Below are 24,085 nucleotides of genomic sequence, written 5' to 3' on the forward strand. Positions count from 1 at the left end.
AAGACTGATTTCATACAAGAATGAAGAGATAGTGAAAAGTTTAGCATTGGTAAAAAGTCAACAAAGTAAAAATATCTATCTTCAAATATGTTAAGACAGGACGATAGCCAACTTTATGTTGCCAGTCCAACCCCCCTAAATCTTCTACCTATAAGAAGAGACCATTGACTCAACCTGAACCAAATAAAAGACATCCTCCCCAGTCATAATACTTAGTCCTAGGTATAGGAAAGTAACTCAAGCAGGACCAGTCTTTCCCTGGGATATTTCCAACTGGAGACAGAAGCGGGAAAGCCCCGTTTCTCTCTAGTCACAAAACTCTTTTCTGCACAAAGGCTTTCCTAAAGTAAAGAATTTATTGTTCCATCACTCTATCTTAATTCTCTGCATAGCACTTATCATGTCAATATACTTCTTTCTAATGCTAATTGCTACATCTAGAATACTGCCTGGCACAAAATATGGGCTCTATTAATAATTTCTTGAATAAACAAATATAAGGTGTGAAGAAATGAGCCCAAAGCCAAAAGGAGTAAGGTACTAGTCAAAATGAGAAAAACAGCATAAAAAGAGTGAAGTCATCTAAGAAAGAATCAAAGAAAAATAGAACTGCTTAGTGGCATCTGAGTCTTTTCAATAATCCTTAAGACTAGTTCCAACCCTATCCATAGTACAGTTTGATTACTTATGGAGGCCTGTAAAATGGTATAGACACACCTTCATGAGCAGGGGGCTGTGTAAGATAATCCATCAGAATGTGAGAAGAAAATACTACAACACAAAAAATACGATACATTCCTTTAGTATTATCATTTGAAAAGTGCTGTTTCTATCTCCTATTATAAACATATTATTATAGTCATATATGTATACATATATATAACACACAGGTAAATATACTCATAAGGATGCAATCTCAAAAAATTGATTAAAAATAGAGTAGATAACAAAAAAAATCACTCTGGAAATAACCAATGTTAACAAACAAATTTGTTTTTCTGAAGTTAGCAGAATTCATGTTTCTTTCATATTTAACTAAAGAGACTTTTTGAAATGTGCTTAAAACACACTTGGTATTCAAATACTCAGAAAATGCCGAATGTACAAAGTTAACACTTTATGGCTTCAGAGAATAAACAAATGAAAGCTAAAAGAAGGCATATTTCAAATATTATAAAAATAGCTTTCTAAAATTTAGACCTATCCAAAATTAATCACTGTACAATCAACTATAAATTTCTCACTGCTGGAAGATTTTCATGTAGAAAAAGATAGTCTATTGTGCATGAAGAAGGATGTCTGAGTTGAATGCTGAAAAGTAAGTAAAAGCTAATTTTCCTATTATGCAAGAAAGGTAAGGACCTTCCTGGCAGAAGAAACATGTTTGAAGAGACAGATATATAAAATGCATAATATTGACAAAATACCACAAATGACACATAATTTTTAGATGATAAGGACACACCTATAATGGGAGATTATTCACAACGCAGCTGCTACATAAGTGGCATATCAGCTATATTGGCAAACATCATACTGATCAGTTCAGTATAATGAATAGTGATGTGATAATTTTTGATAATTGTTTTTTACAGTATATAACATTGTACCAGATATGCGTGTAAACTGTTAAATGCACTATCATTTTAGAAGATGTCTAACATAGTCTCTTCTTTTTTCAGTAAGAAACCTTAGGCTAAAGAGAGATCAAGTAAGTTTCCTAAAATCACAGCTAAATTAGTGGCAGCAACAGACGTCATTCAAAGATTCTGAGAAGCGAGTGTGATTTAGGGAAATCAATGCCATCAGTCAAATACAGTAATCCAAGTAAAAGGTACTCTGGAGATAGGAATAAAGGAAAGAAAACTAAAGAATCTCACTGGCTTCCACTTGAATGAATGGGTAAAACAGCAAGTTTGAGTAAAATGAAGCATGGAATGCAGAAGATGAGGTCTAAAATGATTAGTTTGGGTAAGCCCAACATGGACATACTGAATTCAAAGTTTCAATAAAAGAAAGACCAATTCAAAAGGGAATTGTTAGCATAAACATAAGAATTCATCAATATACATCAGCAATTAAAAATTACGCTGCACAAAGAAGAAAATAAATATCCATGAGTCCATATTGATATGACTGAATAAAAAATAAGTAGGGATGACTAGATACATTTTTCCATGCAGAAGAATTCCAAATAATGTAGCTATTTCACCCCAGACAAAGTGGAAAATAACTCTGTAGCCCTAAGTATGATCTGCACATAGTTTCTTCCTTCCAAAATGCACAATATAAAAAGGGGGGAAGAAGAATTTTCCAGTGGAACAGCGTAACAAACCTACCTCAGCCAAATGACCAAAGTCAACACCAACAATAATGTCATGTTGAAAGCAGGCACCCATGGTATGATGTGATGGGAATGGCATTTACCTCTGTGAGAGCACAAAGTACCACACTCCCAGACAGAGCATCAGAAAAACACCACATCAATCTTTTTTGAGGGGCAATCTACATAATGCCTGACCAATACTGCAAAGAACTGTCAGAGTCACTAAAAATAATTTTAAGAAATTATCTCAGCTAAGAGAAGCCTCAGGATACATGACTACTAAATATAATATGGTATCCTCGATAGAAGTTTGGAACAGAAAAAAGACATTATAAAAATACTAAAGAAATACTGTACCAGACATGGTACACACCTGTAATCTCAGCACCCTGGAGCTGAGGCACAAGGATTCCAAGTTCAAGGGCTTGAGTTAACAGTGAATCAGAGGGAGTCCTATCTCAAAAAACAAGTAAAAAGGGCTAGAGGTATGACACATGTGGTAGATTGCCTGCCTAGCAAGGCCCTGTGTTCAAGTCCCAGCACCAACCAAAAAAATAACATGAATAAATTATGAAGTTTAGCTTATAAATATTTGTTCATTTACCTTAGTAAATGTACAATATATAATGAAAGATTTAAATAATAAGAAAAACTGGGTATGTAGTTTATTTTAAAAACTCTATATAGTGATAAAAGCGAGAGCACACAAGGGAGGGGTGAGGATAGGTAAGACACCTAAAAAATTAGCTAGCATTTGTTGCCCTTAACGCAGAGAAACTAAAGCAGATACCTTAAAAGCAACTGAGGCCAATAGGAAAAGGGGACCAGGAACTAGAGAAAAGGTTAGATCAAAAAGAATTAACCTAGAAGGTAACACACACGCACAGGAAATCAATGTGAGTCAATGCCCTGTATAGCTATCCTTATCTCAACCAGCAAAAACCCTTGTTCCTTCCTATTATTGCTTATACTCTCTCTACAACAAAATTAGAAATAAGGGCAAAATAGTTTCTGCTGGTTATTGAGGGGTGGGGGAGAGAGGGAGGGGGTGGAGTGGGTGATAAGGGAGGGGGTGGGGGCAGGGGGGAGAAATGACCCAAGCCTTGTATGCACATATGAATAATAAAAGAAAAAAATAAAGTAGATTAAGAATCCCCCAAAAAAAAAAACTCTATATAGTATCATCACAATTTTCTATAAATATGAAAATTGTCCTAAGTAATAAATGAAGTCAAGAATATATTTTTAAATGAAGCCAAGAATAAAACAAATCAAAACCATTACTATTAAAGGAATAGGAAGAGAAAAATAAAAGAAACTTTAAAAGAAAGATCAGAAGTATAGAAAGGTATCTATTTCATCTCTTTTGGGTTTATACCCACAAGAGGAATTACTGGGTCATGTGGTAGTTCTACTTTTAATTTCCTTAGGAATCTCCATACTGTTTTCCACAATGGCTGTACAAATCTGCATCCCTACCAACAGTGTGCTAGGGTTCCCTTTTCTCCACATCCTTGTCAAATTTGTCCTCTCTTGTTTTTGTTTTTGTTTTTATAATAGCCATCTTTATAAGTATGAAGTGTATCTCAGTGGTTTGAACTGGATTTTCTTCATTATTAGTGATATTGAGGATTTTCCCATATCTGTTGGGTCATTTTTATGTTTCTTTAGAGAATGTATGTTCAGCTCTTTTGCCCACTTTTTCATTGGATTATTTGTTTACCTGCTATTGAGTTATAGGAATTCTTTACAAACTTACGATGTTAAGCTTTAATAGACATGTGGCTTGCAACTTTATTTTCCCAGTCCATAGGCTACCTTTTCATTTTGCTGACTGTTTCCTTTGCTGTGTGGAAGTTTTTTAGCTTCAAATAGATATCTGAATTCCCGTGCTCACTGCAGCAGTGTTCAAAATAGCGAAGATATGGAAACAATGAATGAATGAATGAATGAATGGTAAACAAAATATATGTGTGTGTGTGTGTGAATATTATACACTCTTTTAAAAGGAGATCCTGTCATTTGCCACAACATGGATGAACCTGGAGGACACTATGCTAAGTAAATATGATCCAGTGATACTGCTTCCGAGCATACACCCAAAGGAATATAAGTCAGGATACAGTAGAGACAACTATACACTGATGTTCATTGCAGCACTAACCACGATAGCCAAGCTATGGAAACAACCCAGATGCCCTACAGTTGATGAATGGATCAGTAAATGTAGTACATATACACAATAAAGTTTTACTCAACCATAAGGAATAATGATACCTTGTGGTTCGAAGATAAATGGATGCAATTGGAAAACATCATGTTAAGTGATATAGTAAGTCAGGCTCAGCAAGACAAAGGCCGCATGTTTTCTCTCATTAATGGAAGATAGATCCAAAAGATAAACATATACATAAAAACAAACATGATCATATACAAACTCAAATGTAGAACATGTTTTTAATACTGGAACTACTCTATGGAAACTGGGTAAGGAGGGAAAGGAAAAGAGAATGATAGAGCATCAACAAAATCATAAAACCTAACATCTGTGAAGGTAGAAGATTTTAAAGATATGTATTGAAAGCTGTTGAAAACTGGGGCATGGGAGATAAAGGGGTTAGGAGAATAGTGGAAGGGCTGGATGGACCAAAGTAAAGTATACTCATAGTCGGGATACATAGAGAAATCCCTTTGAACATCAACTTACATATTAATAACAAAAAACAGTACTGTAAAATAGGTACAGTGTTATTTGGGGGTACTGCTGGAAGGGGGAGGGTGAATGAAGGAGACTAAGGTGAGGGAATATGGTTGATGGACTTCATATACTTATATGAAACAGAACAAAGAAACCTCTTGCAATAGTTTTAAGTGGGGCATGGAGGGGGTAAAGTGGGAGAGATAAAGGGAGTGATATAACCAATGTACAATATTAGCCTACTTGGAACTGTCACAGTGAATCCCCCTCCCCATACAACAAATATATCCTAATAAAAAATTAATGAAAAAAAGAAAAATATTGCAAGGTCCCCCTTATATGTGACTACTAATTGTCAAAAGCACAAATAGAGAATGAAATGGTGATTACTACAGGTAGTGAGGAGGCAGGAAGAGGTAATATGGAAATATAAGTCAAAAAAATATAAAATAGTAACTACATAGGATGAACAGTCTAGCGATCTAGTGTATAATGAAGAACTGAAGATAATAAATAGAAGTGCATTGTGTTAGAAAGTTTGAGTAAGTAGGTTTTAGCTGCTCTTGTCACAAAAAAGTAATTATGACATCATGGATATGTTAATCTATCTTGCTATGGTAAGCCATTTTATTATCTATACATATCCTATAAATCATGTTATAAACCTCAAAATTCAAAAATAGAACAAAATAAAGAAATATAGAAAGAGAGAATGATCCCCAGAAATCATTAAGAATGAGTGTACAAGGGAGAAATGGGTCAAATATAGCAGCAATCAATGAAAATAAAAAATGAGTAGAATCCATTGGATTTGGGAGGTCACTGGTAAAAGAAATGAGAACTTCAATAGCATTACAAAAACAAAAGGCAAATCACAGAATGGCTTATTATACACATTATGACCCATGACTTGGTGATTCTCTCAGTTATAAATCTCTTAAAAGACTCTACCAGTTTCAAACCTACTGAGCATCTTCCCTCCTTAGTTTCAAAAATTTAATTCCTACTGAAAAGTTGTTAAAAATCATGAGAGTAAAGAATATAAAGTCTTAGGAGATGCATTAGATAGAATACTTTTATCTGGAAGTTAACAGAAAATTCCAGAATCAAACCAGCTTGAATAATAAGGGGACATATAAATAGGATCCACTATAACAAGAGCAGGCTCCAAGAACTGCTACTCAGAGCTTCAAAAACTTGCATTCCCTTGCATCTGATGTATGTGACACTTCATATACAGAATAGAAGTAAGATGATAAAAATGTTTTGAGATTGTGATCTGCCTATCCTTATCCTTGAACCTGTCAGAAGCAAAAGAAGGGAATTATCATGTTTCACTTAGACTTACCACAGCAGTCCTGAAATTTGGAATGAGGCACCTTTCTATAAATCATATAAAGGAGGCCAAAGGCAAAACTGGACCTGTGAAGTAGTGAGGAAAGGGTTAAAGTCTAAACAGGCAATCAGCACTAGTCAATACAGGAGACTCTTATTTGCAAGTTTTCCTAGTTTGAGAACTTTAAAAAAATTACTTTCATATAACAAAGATAGGCTCGAACAAAATCAGGACCAAGAAATGTTCTTCCTCAAATAAGCAAATGATAGAGACTATATCAGTACTGTTTTACAAGACAAGGGGAAAACAGTATGAGATTCTAAGCTTCCTCTCATCACTTACATTTACATTGCAAAAATAAAATTTATTATTTGGGTATTTTCATACCAGAATCCTATTACATTTTATACTTTAAATTCTTCTCTTGATAGGAATGGGTGGTAAGAGATCCCAAGGTAGTGGAATCAGCCCTGACCGTGAATCCAGGCCCTGGGCTCTACTCTTAACTCTTCCACTAAATTACTGTGTTATCACAGATGTCACCTAATCTCTCTAGGGTTTGGTTCCTCCTTCAATAATAACAAGTAAAGGGAGGTGATCTCTCAAGCTGAGAGATCTTATTTCTAATTATGTTCTCATTTCTGGTTATTTCCTAATTAGAAATAATACTCACTTGTTAACTAGAAGATTTATGCAGACTATTTAAAGTTATAATTCTGAGCTGGCCAAATCCTTAAGATCCCTTCCAAGAAACATGAAGCTTTTTCCTACAGAACTTCACTTTCACAAAAACTTTCACTGTGGCCATAAATGTAAATAGCATGATGTTACAACTTCTGAAATAACTCAAGAACTTAATTCAATTTTTCTGTAAGCCCAGATTCACTATTAAAATGTTGCAGGATACCTACAGATGCAAACCCTCACTGTTGGACAGAGGAATGGAAAATGACAGAAAGTTAACCACTTTGAAATTCAATTAAAGACAAGATTTCTACCACTAAGCCTAAATGAGGAAGAAGAAGGAAATCAAAGCACAAGGAAAAACCTGGAATTCAAGTCACAATCACAAATGGAAATTTCTCTATAGAGTGAGAAGAGGGAGTACCTCCCCAAAACCAGTATATAAACCTAAAGGTCTCATTGAGTATCTCTAAAGGATTGTTGATTTACACAAAACAAATAGGAATAATTTCAAAAATAAGCCAGTGACAGTAAGAAATGGGAGAGGAAACCCAGTACCATGCTCCTTGGGAAACTCAAATTAACAGATTTTGGCAAAGCAGATACAAAATCATATGGGATGACTCTGGATAAAACTCCATGATTTTAGCCAATTGTATTATGACCTGGAGCTGGTTCTTCTCAAATTTATTAATAATGAAAAATACATGGGATACACACAATTGCCAGGAAAAAAAATGCACTTCTTTGAAACAGTTTTTAAAACAACAAACCACCCACAGAAACCACATGGGCACAAATGAAACGATTTTTGGTCACTGATTTGTGGAACATTTAAGTACTCCCCAAGTGAAAGATCCAGCATTAGGCTCTTATACTGAGATTAAAACACCATGTATGAAAATACCTGAGTTAAAGCTACTGAGAAATCAGCACAAACATATCTCTAATGGCCTGAGTTTCAAGAGAAATAATTTTCTCAAAGAGACTCTTTACTACTCTTAAGAAGATATTTCATTTCCTCAGTAAAAATTTAGATAAAACTTAAAACATGGCTCTCAAAATAAAAATCTTACTCAAAGTGCTTAGCTTTACAATATTAATGATATATAAGGTTAGAGGTCCTGGAATTGTCCACTTAAATACCAAACCTCACTGTTCTCAGTACTGACATCATAAATAGTGTCAACACCATTAATATATTAGGATTATTCAGTGTATGCAATTATATAATAATACCCTAGTGAAACATTGTACCAGATACATAATTTTAAGTATGTTTAAAAAAGAAGGAATAAATATAGGAGAAGGAAGCTTGTTCAGGAGAGAGGAAAAGGAGAAGGCAGGAACTGGGTGACAGGTGGTTGCTCTAGAACACGAGAAGCCAGGCCAGGCCCACAGAACAAGTAAAGAAAATCAAAACAAAGGAAAAAAAAAAAGGCCAAGTGAAACAAGAGCCAGCACAGTCCAGCACACAGCACTGCCTAGGATAAAATGCAAAGTTTACATAAAAAGTCACTTACCAAGAGCCAAGTGTGGTGGTTATCTCCTAAAATCCCAGTTGCTAGAGAGCAGAAAAAGGAAGGCAGCATGCTCAAGGCCAGCCCAGGCAGTCTGCAAGACTGCATCTCAAAAGCAAAGTAAAAGGGGATGGCTCAAGTGATAAAGCACTCACCTACCATTTGTGAGGCCCTGGTTCAATCCCCAGTACCACTAAAAACAATTATTCTAATATGGAAATATCAAGTAGGTACTAGATATATTAATAGAAAATAGAAAGTTATTTTGACCTTGACCATCACAAAAAGTTCAAGTGAGTGATAAAAAGGGGAAGGAGGATTAACCATGGCCAATATTATATTGCCACTAGAAGAGACAAGAATACAATAAAAACACAGCAGCATTCAAGATCTACAAGTTCACATATATCTGCACACATATTCTTCACTGTGCTTTCAATTTCCTGACACAATGCCATAAAAATGAAGGGATTTCCCCCCATTACTTTGGCTCTATGTAAGGTGCTGACTCTTCCCTTTGATACCCCTTGTCAAAGCCTGCATAACCTTAAAGAACACATAACATTTCCAGGTGAAATACAGAAAGAATGGAAAAACAGATGTGCTTCCGAAAGAAACAATTCTAAAATTGAACATATCAACGGTCTTCATCCTTTAGATATGATGTTCCTAGTAGTAGTTGTTACCACTTGCAGAAATTCTAAAAAGATCAAGGCATTAAGAACCATTCAAGTGTTAATTGTAGCTGTCTTATAAACTAGTTCCAACACAATGAAACAGACAATAATGTCAAAGATGGAAAGCCCTGGATTGACACTTTATCAGAAAGAATACAGATCTGAAGAAAGACTAGATTAGACCCACTTCATAAAATGGAAAGGGAAGTCCTATAAATATATAGAGTATCTCTAATTATCCAAACAGCATAAAATTTGTACACCAAAATTCTTCATGTTAAGGTAAAATAACTGTTACTAAACAGCTGCCAAGTACAATGATCTATTATGGATACAGAAATAATAAAAGTCTGGATTTTTAAGACTGACTAATGGTATTAAGTGATGTTTCCAAAATACAGGGAACTCAAAGATTATGGTGCATATTCCCAGGCTATAAATTTTGTTTTGTACTCTTTGTTTAGTTTGGTTTTCATTTTTGCAGTGCTGAAAATCAAACCCAGGGCTTTGTGCATGCTAGGAAAGAGCTCTACACTAAGCTACACTCCCAGCAATCCTGAGTATATATTTTATGCAAAATAAATCAAAACACACATTTCTTACATAACACCAGTAACTTAATTTTCAGGTACTTTTACAACCATCCACTCTCAGAATCCATTCTCTTCTGTACTATGGTCATTTCAAACCTGTAATACAGGTTGGAGGAAATTTTAAACCTAACATACAAATGGCATTTTTTAATTCCAATCAAAATGGAACACAGGGACCAGATATGACCTCCCACCTAAACAACTAGAAAGCTAAACAAAATATAAGAAACAAAGGTTTTCAAATATTGAACAAAAACACAAAGTTTTATTCCTGAAGGAAAAGAAACAAACAAGGTAAGCTCTACAATAAGCAAGCTTACAAACTAGACTCAATTGTTAGGCCTGAGCACATAGTGGAGCAACCCAAGAAAGCTGGCCACTCACTAAGTCAAGAAGACAAAGTTAAGAATTTACCAGGCAGCTACAATCTGGAAGACAAGAATGAGTGTAAGAGCTCCAAAGACAGAAAAGTGTTCTGAAGTTTTGGGTTGAGTATTTATCTATACACAAAAATTACCTAATGATGGGAAAACAACAAAAGTAAGTGGACAAAGAAATACTTGTGGGACAGACCAGAAGGACTCCAACCCTCCCTAAGGATATTTGGCTGGGAGTTAAGCAGTGTTACATAAGGTTTGTTAAACAACAATATGAATTTCAGGCTAAGTATGTATGGAAAGCACACCATAATGTTCCTTTCCTTTTAAATGGCTGAAGTTTTCAGGCCCAGACAATTGGCTGCTTAATTGACGGCTATGAGACCCTTCTCCGGCACAAAACATCATTAACAGCTGCCAAGAAACAGAACCCAGCAACTTCCCCAAGTCATGCAGAGACAAAGGCCAGATCAGAACTGCTATAGCTGTCCAAAGGTCAGCAGGGCTGTAATGACACTGCTGCCACTTCTGAAAGTCCATCATTGGCAGAAGCAACCACGACTTCAACTCGCCATTTTCACAGAGACCTCTGGAGCTATCAATCATTCAGCAACATTCTCTAGCAATTCCTCAAGCTGTCATCATGACAGTCACAGCAACTTTAAACATCTCACTGCTGCTCAGAGAGACTCTGATCCAGCCACCACATCAGGAGACATCAAGCCAGCTAGGACATCTGGAAGAGACTTTGTTCCAATTGTGGGAGCCACTGCAACAACTACTACTCCAACAAGGAGACTTCACTCCAGTCTTGACAGCCTTGGCTTCTGATGACCTTTAAACTGACCCCACCTACAGCCTGCTGCAGATGACCAGACTACAGCTGTTCTAGACTGCTCAATCTGGCTGGGAAGGAGCACCCCCTCCCACCCCCCCACCCACCTCACCCCCGCCCTTTCCATAGCTAGTGTGCAAGCATAACGGGCTCTATAAGCAGCAGTCCTCTCACTCTCAGAGAAGTCTGGGAGATCTCCCTCCTGCATACCGCACCCTTCATGCTGCAGCCTAGACTCCAATAAACCCTCACCTGAGTGTTTTATTGCCTACTCTGGTCTTTATCAGGGGTAGAGCAGGCTGAGCTTGTAATGTGGACAGCAGACAACTCCCAGAGCTGCCAGCCCCAAACACCAGGAGCAGCAGCTAGAAGGCAACTGAAGAGTTCAGAGAATGGTCAGGAGCAGACACTCAGAGAACCGAGATTGAGATGGACTGCCGAAGTGTTAAGAAAGCAAGAGATGGTAGACAACTGAGGCTGCAGAAGGTGAGCTGTGAAGAGCCTCAAATGGGAAGGCAAGGGCTGCAAAGAGACAAGACTGCAAAAGAGTTAAAGAAAACTGCTAAGAGTTACTAGCTCCAGCCAGCAAGGAGCTATAAAACTATGAGCTGAGGATCCTACACCCCAAGTTCAGAGAGGTAACACTACCTGCTGGGTGTTGGGTCACTGATACAATTCAAAAGCTGTAATACTCAGAGTAGTGGATAAAGACACTCTAGGTTCTGAGTTGGTGGCACTAAGGGACTTGCATTTTACCTATTCACAATTTCCATCTGAATAGAGTAAAAGAATCCTCAGCCAACTGGTGACTTGGAGCTCATATGCAACTGAAAAGAGTCTGTATTCTATCCATGAATCAATAAACTTTTTAATACATGAAGGATATCTCTTTGGTACTGGGACTACATGAGAACTAAGCAAAAGGCTGCTCTGGACCCACACTGCAGATTTTAAAAGTAAGCCTCAAAATAATCCACTGATTCTAAGGAATACAACAAAGCCAGAACAAAATGAATACTACTTGAAATAATACAACAAAATTCAACCATCAACAAGATACAATCCAAAATATCTAGCCTCCAATCAAAAATTAATAAAATTAATAACATAGGCAGTGCTGGTGGCTCACACCTGTAATTCTAGTTACTTGGAAAACTGATGGGGGATTACGGTTCAAGGTCGCCCCAGTCATATAGTTAATAACCAGAGCAAAACGGACTGGAAGTGTGACTCAAGCAGTAGAGTGCCTGCTTTGCAAGCCCAAGTTCAAACCCCAGTCCCACCACAAAAAAAAAAAAATGAATAGCTCATAAGGAATCAGAAGAAAATGACCCATAACCAGGAGAAAAATATTCATTAGAAACAGACACAAAATGATGGAAATTACTCAGAAAACAGGTCATGAAAACAGATATTATAAGTATGTTTTATATCTTTAAGAAAGAAAAATGGTGAGAGACATGGAAAATATGAAAAAGATATACAGAACTAGCAAAGGAGAACTTCTGAAACAAAAATATAAATCATGAGATTAAGAACAGAGTAAACACTACAGAAGATCATGAAGTTCAAAAATATCAATAGTGTATACTTAAAATGAAGTACAGAGAGGAAAAAACATGGGATAACTCCAGGTGGCTTAAAATATGTGCAACTGGAGGTGATAAAGCCCTCCCAAAAATGGAGGGATACAGAATAAAGTATTTGAAGTGATATGATTGAAAATGTTCTAAACTAAATGAAAAGTATCAACCCAGAGATCCAAGAAAATACATAGTAGTTAGGCAGAGTGAACATATAGAAACAGTGCAATGTACATCATAAATAAAAGAAAACAAAGAGAACACCCAGAAAAAAGGACACCTTGCATGCATGCAGAAAAATTAAGAATAAACACATATACCTTCCCAGAAGCTATGGAAACCAAATGACAATAGTGAGATAACATTAAAATATTTAATGTGTGCTTCGATCAAATAAAAAGCACATTATATGTTTGTATAGACATATCACAATAAAATCCCTTTGTACAATTAATATACACCAAAAATTAGAAAAAAAGAGAGTGGGAAAGAGTGAAAACTAAAGTGTGATAGTTAATCTTGATAGTCAACTTGTTTGGATAGAGAAAAGTCAAGGACATTAGTAAAGTGAACTCTGGTGCACCTGTACAGGTATTTTCAAAGACAATTAACTAAAAGGGAAGGATCCACCCTGAATGTGGTGGCACCATTCAATACTATTGGAGCCTGGGTAAAATAAAAGGGGAAAGAAGGAGGAACACTGCTAGCACAGGCACACCTCTATGCTGCCTGGCCACTATAGAGTAAACAACTTTGCTCTGCCACACATTCTTGCTGCCATGATGTTCTGGCTCACCCAAAGTCCCTCAAGAATGAAATAAGCAGACAATGATACCCTGAGCCAACATAAATCTTTTCTCACTTTAAGCTATTCTCTCAGATATTTTTGTTACAGCAACAAAAAACAGGGAAAAATATATAGCAGGGTAAAATGCTTTGCTCTGAGAAAATACCTTTAAAAACTGAAGAGGAAATCAAGATTCTTTTTAGACAAACAAAAGAGAAAATTATTTGCCACCAGACCTACACTAAAAGAAATTTCTCCAAGGAGAAGAAAAATGAATCCAGACTGAAATCTGGATATGCACAAAAGGAATAAGAAGTGCTAGAAATGGTAAACATTTGGGTTAAATATAAAAATTTTAAATATAGTTGATGATATAAAACAAAAATAGTAACAATGTATTGCTGGCCTACAGAATACAGAATTTATAGAAAGCAGAAATAAATTACATATCAATACCACAAACAGAGATATAAAATGTAATTATGCTCTTATAAGTTTCTGTACAAAAGATGAAATAATTACAATTAGTCCAATAAAGTAAAGATGTATATTGAAGACCTTAGAGCATTCACATAAATAAATAATTAATTAGCAAAGACATAAACCTAACAAGCCTATAGTGGGCAGAAATGAAATTTTTTTTTATTATTCATATGTGCATACAATGCTTGGGTCATTTCTCCCCCCTGCCCCACCCCCTCCCTTACTACCCACCCTTCCCTCTCCCTCTCCCCCTCACCCCCTCGATACCTGGCAGAAACTATTTTGCCTTATCTCTAATTTAGTTGAAGAGAGAGTATAAGCAATAATAGGAAGGAACAAGGGTTTCTGCTAGTTGAGATAAGGATAGCTATACAGGGAGTTGACTCACATTATATGAAATTATTTAAAAAAAAAAAAGGAACCTCACTAAAACAAAGATAAAGCAGGATGGGATGATTAAAAGGAAAACAACTGGTTAGGTGATTTATTTAAATTCAACCATAATGAAAATCACATTGAGTGCAAACAATTTAAACAACTACATTAAACTCAGGTATTCCAGATTAAATTAAAAAGCAAGAGTCAACTGAATGTCATATACAAGAAACTCACCACTTTAGGAACACAAAAAAAAGAAAGATAAAATTAAAGGGTTAAAATGATATGCAATGTAATCACTTATTAAAAGAAAGCTGAAATGCCTATATTAAAATAAGAAAAGTTAGACTTCAGATCAAACAAACAAATGGATAGAAACAAAGTTCAAACTAATAGAAAAGTTAACTAAGAAGACATTATAATCCCTAAATATACATGCATCAAAAAAAAACTTCTGGCAGAGTGGTTCATTTGTAGAGCACCTGCATAGCAGGCTTGAGGCCTTAAGTTCAAACTCAAGGTGGTACTACCAAACAAAAGAAAAAAAATCTTCAAAATTCACTAAACAATAAGTATCAGAAATGACAAGATAGTCAAATCAGCAACCAGAGGTACAAACTTTTACACTTCTCACCCAGTACTTAATAAAATAAGTAGAGAGAAATCAGTAAGTCAGAAATATATACAACACTTAGTATTTTCAACAACCTGATTTAATTGACATTTCTGAACACAATTCTACCCAACAGGGGCAGGGTTCAGATTAGGCCTTCTTTTCAAGTACACAAGGAAAATAAAAATAAATATTCTGAGCCATAAAAAGTCTCAATTTAATTAAAAAAACTGACATCACACCAAATATCTTCTCTAACCACTGCAGAAATGCACTCAAAATTAACAAAAGAAAGAAATCTGGAAAATCCTCAAACAACATGAAAATAAATAACATACTTCTTAATAGCCCACTATAAATTATAAGAGAAATTACAAAACATTTTGAAGTGAATACAATTGAAAAAACAAGATATCAAAACTTATGTACTGGAGAACATCATCTTAAACTAAGTTAGCCAGGCTCAGAAGGCCAAAAATCGTATGTTTTCCCTCATATGCAGACTTTATACCTAAAATAATTGCAGTAATATTATTGGACATGGGTCACAAACTAAGGGGAGAATGCATACAGAAGAAATACAGAAAGGGAAGAAAACCTAAAACTTGAAAGTACTTGATGTGCTCACTGCAGAGGAGCAAATAAAGTAATCTTAAACTGAAAAAAAAAAAAAAACAAACTTATGTGCTGCAGGGCGCATAGTGCTTTGAAGGAAATTTATAAACATTTATATTCAGAAAACAACAGACTGATCTAAGATTTCTCCTCAAGAAACATGAACGTATAGAGCACGTTACACTGAGAGGAAGCAGAAACAAGGAAATAATGAAAAGTGGGCATCGATAAAATAGAAAACAAAAATGAACAGGTAAAACTGAAGAAAACAAAAAGGTGGTTCTTTCCAAAGATCAATGAAATTAATAAACCTCTACCCAGAATGATAGCAAAAGAGAAATTACAGCAAGTAGGAATGAAAGATGTGTTCTATCAGACATTTCTAAAATATATACAAACATTAAAAGGAAAGAGAACATTTTGCCAATAATTTTTGTGAAATGAACAAACTCCTTGAAAAATTAAAACCTCTGTTTTATTATAGACAAATGTTTTAATGCATCCTTGTTCCTATCTCTTAGTGACTTTTGTGACTAAAGCTTCCACAAGTTTACCTACAATCCAATGTCTTTTCCCTATACTCTGGCCAGCACTACCTATCTAATTTTGGCAATTTGCTTGATTATAACTTTTTTTTTTTTGTGGTACTTAGTTTGAACTCAGGGCCTTCACCTTGAGCTACTCCACCAGCCCTTTTTGTGAAGTTTTTCTGGAGATGGGTTCTTGGGAACTATTTGCCCGGCCTATCTTTAAATTACAGTCCTCCTGATCTCTGCCTCCTGAGTAGCTAGGATTACAGGGGTGAGCCACAGGCGCCTGGGTCTTACATTTATTAATCATCCATCTGTATACTATTTTCTTGGAAGGTTACTTTTTTACATCTGCTGCTTATTGTTTAATCTTACATATTAAAGGAATTGTCATACAAAAAAAAAAAAGAAAAATTAAAACCTCCACAGGTCTCCCCAAAAAAATAGATAAAGTGATCAGATCTGTATCTATCAAAAAAGTTAACTTTGTACTTACCTTTCACAAACAAAAATCTAGACACAGAAAAACTTACTGGGAAATTCTATGGGATTTTCAAAAAAGATAATGTTTTTCATAAGCTCTTCTGGGATAGAGAGATGTCAACTACTCTTTGGTGTTAACCTAATGCCAAAACCAAAAATTATTATAAGAAAATATGAAATAACATCCCACACCAACGCTGACAGAAAAACACACAAAACGTTTTAATAAATCAAATGCAGCTATATAGAGAGGATAATATATCATGACAAGTAAGTTTTATTCTAGGAATGCAAGGTTGGCTGAATATTCAAAAATAAATCAACATAATTCACATTAAGGAAGAAAAATATAGAAAAAAATGACAAAACTGAAAATCCATTTCAGACAAAAATTCTTAGCAAAGAATGGAAGAAAATATTTTCAACCAGACACTTTTTTAAAGATATATACCTTTTTCTCTTTGTAAAGAAAATGAAATCCACAACTAACTTCATATTTAATGATCAAACCTCAATGCCTTCACCTAAGATTGCACAAGCACTCAACAAGCAATCACCAGAAGTCCTAGTTAGTGTAATAAGAAAACAAACAGAAATAAAAGACATATAGATTGAAAAGAAATTAAAATATCTGTATTTGAAGACAACATGATTAGTTTACATACAAAACCCTAAGGAATCTATTTTGAATTATGTGACAATATAAGGTCAATATAAAAAAATTATATATTGTGACAGGAAGATCACAATTTCAGATCAGCCTAGATCCCTCAGCACCACACACACACACAAATCTATTGAATTCCTACATGCAGTCATCCCTTAATATTCATAGAGAATTAGTAGGAATTCTTATGAAAACCAAATCCATGCATCCACAGATGCACATGTCCATTTTATAAAATGGTCTAGTATTTACATATACATAACCTATGCACACCCTTCAGTAGGAATTCCATCTATAAATTTAAATCATATCTAGATTATTTATAATACCTAATACCACATAAATGCTATGTAAATCATCATTGTATTGTAGTACTTAGGGAACAATGAAAAGAAAAAAAGTGTGTACATATTCAGTAGAGCCACAATAATTTTTCAAATATTTACAATCCACATGAATTTATGGATACAGAACCCATAGATAGGCTAAGTGTACTCAAAGCTAAAAACTGAACATTAAAATAAACAATATCAACTATTTTGCTGATATTGCTAATGTTATATCAACAATAATACCAATTTTAAAATACTTAGGGATAAACTTAGCAAAGTATGTACAAGACCTATACATGAGTCAGAAAACTAAATGGTGTTGATAGCAATACCAAATCACAGGAGAAGAAAAGGCAAGAAAGTAAAGAGTAACACTGATTCAGCTATACACAATCAAACCCTTAATCAACAAAACAACTACATGACAGGGATCACCACGTATTTATCAATACTAACTCTGAATGTTAATTGACTAAATTCCCCCATCAAAAGACACTGATTGGCAAACTGGATTAAAAAGGAAGATCCAACAATCTGCTGCCTACAGGAGACCCACCTTATCAACTGAAATAAGCACTGGCTGAGAGTGAAAGGCTGGAAGAAGATTTACCAAGCCAATGGTCCCCAAAAACTGACAGGGTTAGCAATGCTTATCTGAGACAAAGTAGACTTCAAACCTACATTGATCAAATACTAATAAAAGGGGAAATACACCAAAAGGAAATAACAATTATCAACCTATATGTATCCAACGTCAATGCACCCAATTTCATCAATCATACACTGAAGAACCTAAAAACATATATAAACTCCAACACAGTGGTAGTGGGAGACTTTAATACCTCCCTATCACCAACAGATAGGTCATCCAAACAAAAAATCAATGAGGAAATTCTAGAATTAAATCACACCATAGATCAAATGGACCTAGCTGATATCTACAAAATATTTCATCAACTTCTGCACAATATACATTCTTCTCAACAGCCCATGGAACTTTCTCCAAAACTGATCACATCTTAGGGCACAAAGCAAGCCTCTCAACAAATATAAGAAAAATAGAAATAATCCTATACATTCTTTCTGACTGCAGTGCATTAGAACTAGAAATCAACAACAAAAACAGCAATAAAAAACACGCAAACAATTGGAAGCTGAACAATACATTGTTCAATGACGAATGGGTCACTGATGAAATAAAAGAGGAAATTAAAAGGTTCCTGGAAGTTAATGAAAATGAAAACACGACCTACCAGAACCTGTGGGACACAGCAAAGGCAGTCCTAAGAGGAAAGTTTATAGCCATGACTGCATATATTAAAAGGACAGAAAGATCTCAAATCAATGACCTAACAATACAGCTCAAACTCCTAGAAGAACAAGAACAAGCAAATCCCAAAACAAGCAGAAGGAAAGGAATAATTAAAATAAGGGCTGAAATCAATGAAATAGAAACAAAAAAAAAGTACAAAGAATCAATGAAACAAAAAGCTGGTTCTTTGAAAAAATAAATAAGATTGACAGAGCCCTGGCAAACCTCACTAAAATGAGGAGAGAAAAACACCCAAATCAGTAACATCAGAAATGCTAAAGGGGAGATAACAACAAACACCATGGAAATCATCAGAGACTACTTTGAGAACCCATATTCTAATGAATTTGAAAATCTTGAAGAAATGGACAGATTTCTAGATGCTTATGACCATCCAAAATTGAACCAACAGGACATTAATCACCTGAATAGATCTATAACACAAAATGAAATTGAAGCAGCAATAAAGAGTCTCCCAAAAAAGAAAAGTCCAAGACCTGATGGATTCTCTGCTGAATTATATCGGACCTTTAAAGAAGAACTAATAGCAACCCTCCTTAAACTGTTCCATGAAATAGAAAGGGAAGGAACACTGCCTAACTCATTTTATGAAGCCAATATTACTCTCATCCCAAAACCAGACAAAGACACCTCCAAAAAGGAGAACTACTGGCCAATATCCTTAATGAAGATCGACGCAAAAATCCTCAATAAAATAATGGCAAACCGAATCCAACAACACATAAGAAAGATCATTCACCACGACCAAGTCGGCTTCATCCCAGAGATGCATGGGTGGTTCAACATACCCAAATCTATAAATGTAATACAGCACATCAATAGAAGCAAAGACAAAAACCACTTGATCATCTCAACAGATGTAGAAAAAGCCTTTGACAAGATCCAACACCACTTCATGATAAAAGCTCTAAGAAAACTAGGAATAGAAGGAATGTACCACAATATTGTAAAGGCTATATATGACAAACCTACAGCCAACATCATACTTAGCAGTGAAAAACTGAAATCATTCCCCCTAACATCAGGAACGAGATAAGGATGCCCAATATCTCCACTCCTAGTCAACATAGTACTGGAATTTCTAGCCAGAGCAATTAGGCAAGAAGAAATAAAAGGAATACAAATAGGTAAAGAAACTGTCAAAATATCCTTATTTGCAGAAGATATGATCCTATACCTTAAAGACCAAAAAAACTCTACCCAAAAACTCTTATTAGACACCATAAACAGCTACAGTAAGGTGGCAGGATACAAAAATCAACTTACAAAAATCATTAGCTTTTCTATACACCAACAACGAACAAACTGAGAAGATATATATGGAAACAATTCCATTCACAGTGGCCTCAAAAAAAAATCAAATACCTAGGAGTAAATTTCACAAGGATGTGAATGGCCTCTACAAGGAGAATTACAAACTCCTGAAGAAAGAGATCGAGGAAGACTACAGAAGATGGAAAGACCTCCTGTGCTCGTGGATCGGTAGAATCAACATAGTAAAAATGGCTATACTACTGAAAGCAATCTACATGTTTAATGCAATTCCCATCAAAATCCCAATGACTTTCATCACAGAGATTGAAAAATCTACCCTAAAGTTCATTTGGAAACACAAGAGACCACAAATAGCCAAGGCAATACTCAGCAAAAAGAGCAATGCTAGAGGTATCACAATACCTGACTTCAAACTATATTATAAAGCAATAGCAATAAAAACAGCATGGTACTTGCAAAAAACAGACATGAAGACACTGGAACAGAATAGAGGACCCAGATACGAATCCACACAACTATACCTCATTTTTGACAAAGGTGTCAAAAATATACGATGGAGAAAAGAGATAGCCTGTTCAACAAATGTTGCTGGGAAAAGTGGTTACCTGTCAGCAAGAAACTGAAACTAGATCCATGTCTATCACCCTGTACTAATATCAACTTAAAATGGATCAAGGACCTAAATATCAGACCTGAAACTCTGAAGTTACTACAGGAAGAAGCAGGAAACACTCTGACACAAATAGGTATAGGCAAAGACTTCCTCAATAGAACCCCAGCAGCCCAGCAACTAAGAGAAAGGATGAATAAATGAGACTTCATAAAATTAAAAAGCTTCTGCACAACAAACGACATGGTCGCTAAACTGAAAAGACCACCCACAGAGTGGGAGAAAATATTTGCCAGCTATACATCAGACGAGGGACTGATAACCAGAATATACAGGGAACTTAAGAAACTAAACTCTCTTAAAATCAATGAACCAATTAAGAAATGGGCAACTGAACTAAACAGAACTTTTTCCAAAGAAGAAATTCAAATGGCCAAAAAAACACATAAAAAAATGCTCACCATCTCTGGCCATAAAGGAAATGCAAATCAAAATCACACTAAGATTCCACATCACCCCTGTTAGAATAGCCATCATCAAAAACACCACCAACATGTGTTGGCGAGGATGTGGGGAAAAAGGAACCATAATCCACTGCTGGTGGGAATGCAAGCTAGTGCAACCACTCTGGAAAAAAATTTGGAGACTTCTTAAAAATCTAAACATAGACCTGTGATATGATCCAGCAATCCCATTCCTGGGGATATACCCAAAGGAATGCAACACAGGTTACTCCAGAGGCACCTGCACACCCATGTTTATTGCAGCACTATTCACAATAGCCAAGTTATGGAAACAACCAAGATGCCCCACTACTGATGAATGGATCAAGAAAATGTGGTATTTATACACAATGGAATTTCATGCAGCCATGAAGAAGAATGAAATGTTATCATTTGCAGGTAAATGGATGGAACTGGAGAACATCATTCTGAGCGAGGTCAGCCAGGCTCATAAAACCAAAAATCCTATGTTCTCCCTTATATGTAGACTTTAGATCTAGGGCAAATGCAGCAATGTGGTTGGACTTGGATCACATGACAAGGGGAGAGCACATACGGAATATATAGGAATAGGTAGCAAACCCAAAACATGAAAGCGTTTGATGTCCCCACTCCAGAAGAACTAATACAGAAACCTTAAAATGACAGAGGTTATCATGAGTAGGGGATCAGGAAGCAATGTAAAGATCAGTTAGAGTTGAATCAACATGGGTCATAACATGTGGGTACACGAAAGCAATGGCAGAAATCTCTCTGTATAGCTATCCTTAACTCAACTAGCAAAAAAGCTTTGTCTTCCTTATTATGCTTATGTCTTTTCTTCAACAAAATTAGTGATAAACGGCAGAACAGAACCTGCCCTGAACTGAGGGGGGGGAGATTGGGAGGGGGGCAGGGTGGAGAAATGACCCAAACAATGTATGCACATGTGAATATATGAGCAAAAAAAAAAAAGAAAATATCCAACATTAAATTGAATACATTTAGGAAAAAAAAATGGTGTTGATAATTCTCTCCAAATTGGTCTATAAACATAATGTAATGCTAATAAAAATTCCAGCAAGCTTTATTATAGAACCTGTCAAGATCTTTCTAAAATTTACAAAAAAATTTAAAAAAATAAATTATCAAAACAATTTTGAAAAAGGAACAAAAGACTCATAATACATAATTATGAATCTTACTATAAAGCTAGAGTAATCTAGACATGGTAGCAATAATAAAGTAAAAATATAGACATGTCTATATACCATAAAATTTTCAAAATAATACAAGGATCAAGTAATCTTGTGAATATTTGCATACCGCATGCCATGTTCAAAATGATGACCCTTGACACTTACATTGTATCAAAAAAATAAACTCAAAGACAATAAAGCTTAAAAATAAAAGATAAAATAATAAAATTTTTAGTTGAAAACATGATAGGAAGTCTTTAAGACCTCTCGTTAGTCCAAGATCTCTTAGAACAGACCATAAAAGGATAAAAAGTAAACACTTTTGTCATTCAAAAATATTATTTGCCATCCTCACCTCCAGACAGTCTAAAGCAATAGATGGGGTGAGATTTGGAAAACTGCATACATAACAAGTTAATTCTTATGTTTGTGAGTCCTGGAACACTTTCTCCTTTTAGTTTTCAGACTAATGTGTTAGCAATATGACAGCTCTCAGGGAAATGAGGGAGGAAGCCAGCAAGGCCAAACCTTGGTTAGCTGTTACTCATATTACACTAGTAGCTCTTTCTCAGTGGTTCATCATATAAAATGTCTAAGCCCATCTATGAACCAAGAGGGAAAAAATAGACTTAAAATACTGTGGGTCTAGATGGTTCCTCAAAATAGTAAACACGGAAATACCATCCCTAGAAGGGAGCATAAACACACACACACACATACACACAGACTAATGATAATAATAGGAAATCGTAGAAATACCCTACAATCCAAGAATTCCACTTCTGGAAACATATGTAAAGAACTGAAAGCAGAGATCTAAATAGGTCTTTGAATACCCATGTTCATGGTAGCATTAGTCACAATAGTTACAAAATAGAAAGAACACAAATATCCATCTATAAATGAGACCTGTTGAAACTATTCCAGCAAGGGGAGAGAGGGGATATAGGAGAATGATGGAGGGGATGAATTCAACTATGATATATTGTAAGAACTTTGGTAAATGTCACAACATACCCCCAGTACAACAATAATTTTTTTAAAAAGAAATTTTAAAATTTCCATAAAAAATAAACTAAATGGATAAATCAAAAGTAGTATACACATATAGTAAAACATAACTCAGCCTAAAAAGGAATGAAGAGGTTAATCTGAGAGGTTTCCCTACTGTATACTTCACACACACACACACACACACACACAAGGAATGAAACTGTAAAGCATGCTGTGACATAGAGGAATCCTAAAACATTAAGCTAAGTGAAATACACTAAACACAAAAGTACAAATACTATATGATTTCACTTACATAAAGATGGAAATCAAATGTTGTACTTGCCTTTCTCACAGAGAATATACAAACTACACCCGTTACAGGTAAGAGGTTTCCACAAATATTGCACATCTTTCTTGGTTAGAATAATTGAGCTCTGTGATAATTTTGAGGTACAATATATTTAATTATTTGAACCATATTAAAGCAACTGAATTACAGGAAAATTAGTATGTGCTCTGCTTAGAAAATGACCCTAATTATTTCTATGACTGAGAACCAAGAAAAGCTTGTTATATAATTCTACATGAGCGACACAAAGAAGAGTTCTGATGAGAGCAGATGAAAATGAAACGCTCTGAAATGAGAAGCATGAGTGCAGACCTCAGCAATGCT

The 24,085-nt window shown here is 35.3% G+C and overlaps 1 protein-coding gene across 3 annotated transcripts in view; it reads right to left on the bottom strand.

Annotated features, from left to right (window-relative positions):
• Nucleotides 1-24,085, bottom strand: part of Ccdc91 (coiled-coil domain containing 91) — a 347,069-nt gene that overhangs the window by 304,142 nt on the left and 18,842 nt on the right. Inside the window, exon 2 of one of the 3 annotated variants that reach the window (XM_074083031.1) lies at nt 6,373-6,446. The exons of the other annotated variants lie outside the window; for them this stretch is intronic. The gene's annotated coding sequence lies outside the window, so the exon portion shown is untranslated. The remainder of the gene's footprint in view (nt 1-6,372; nt 6,447-24,085) is intronic. 3 annotated transcript variants of the gene reach the window in all.

This window comes from Castor canadensis, chromosome 8 (genome assembly GCF_047511655.1).
Source record: "Castor canadensis chromosome 8, mCasCan1.hap1v2, whole genome shotgun sequence".
Classification (NCBI taxonomy): domain Eukaryota; kingdom Metazoa; phylum Chordata; class Mammalia; order Rodentia; family Castoridae; genus Castor; species Castor canadensis.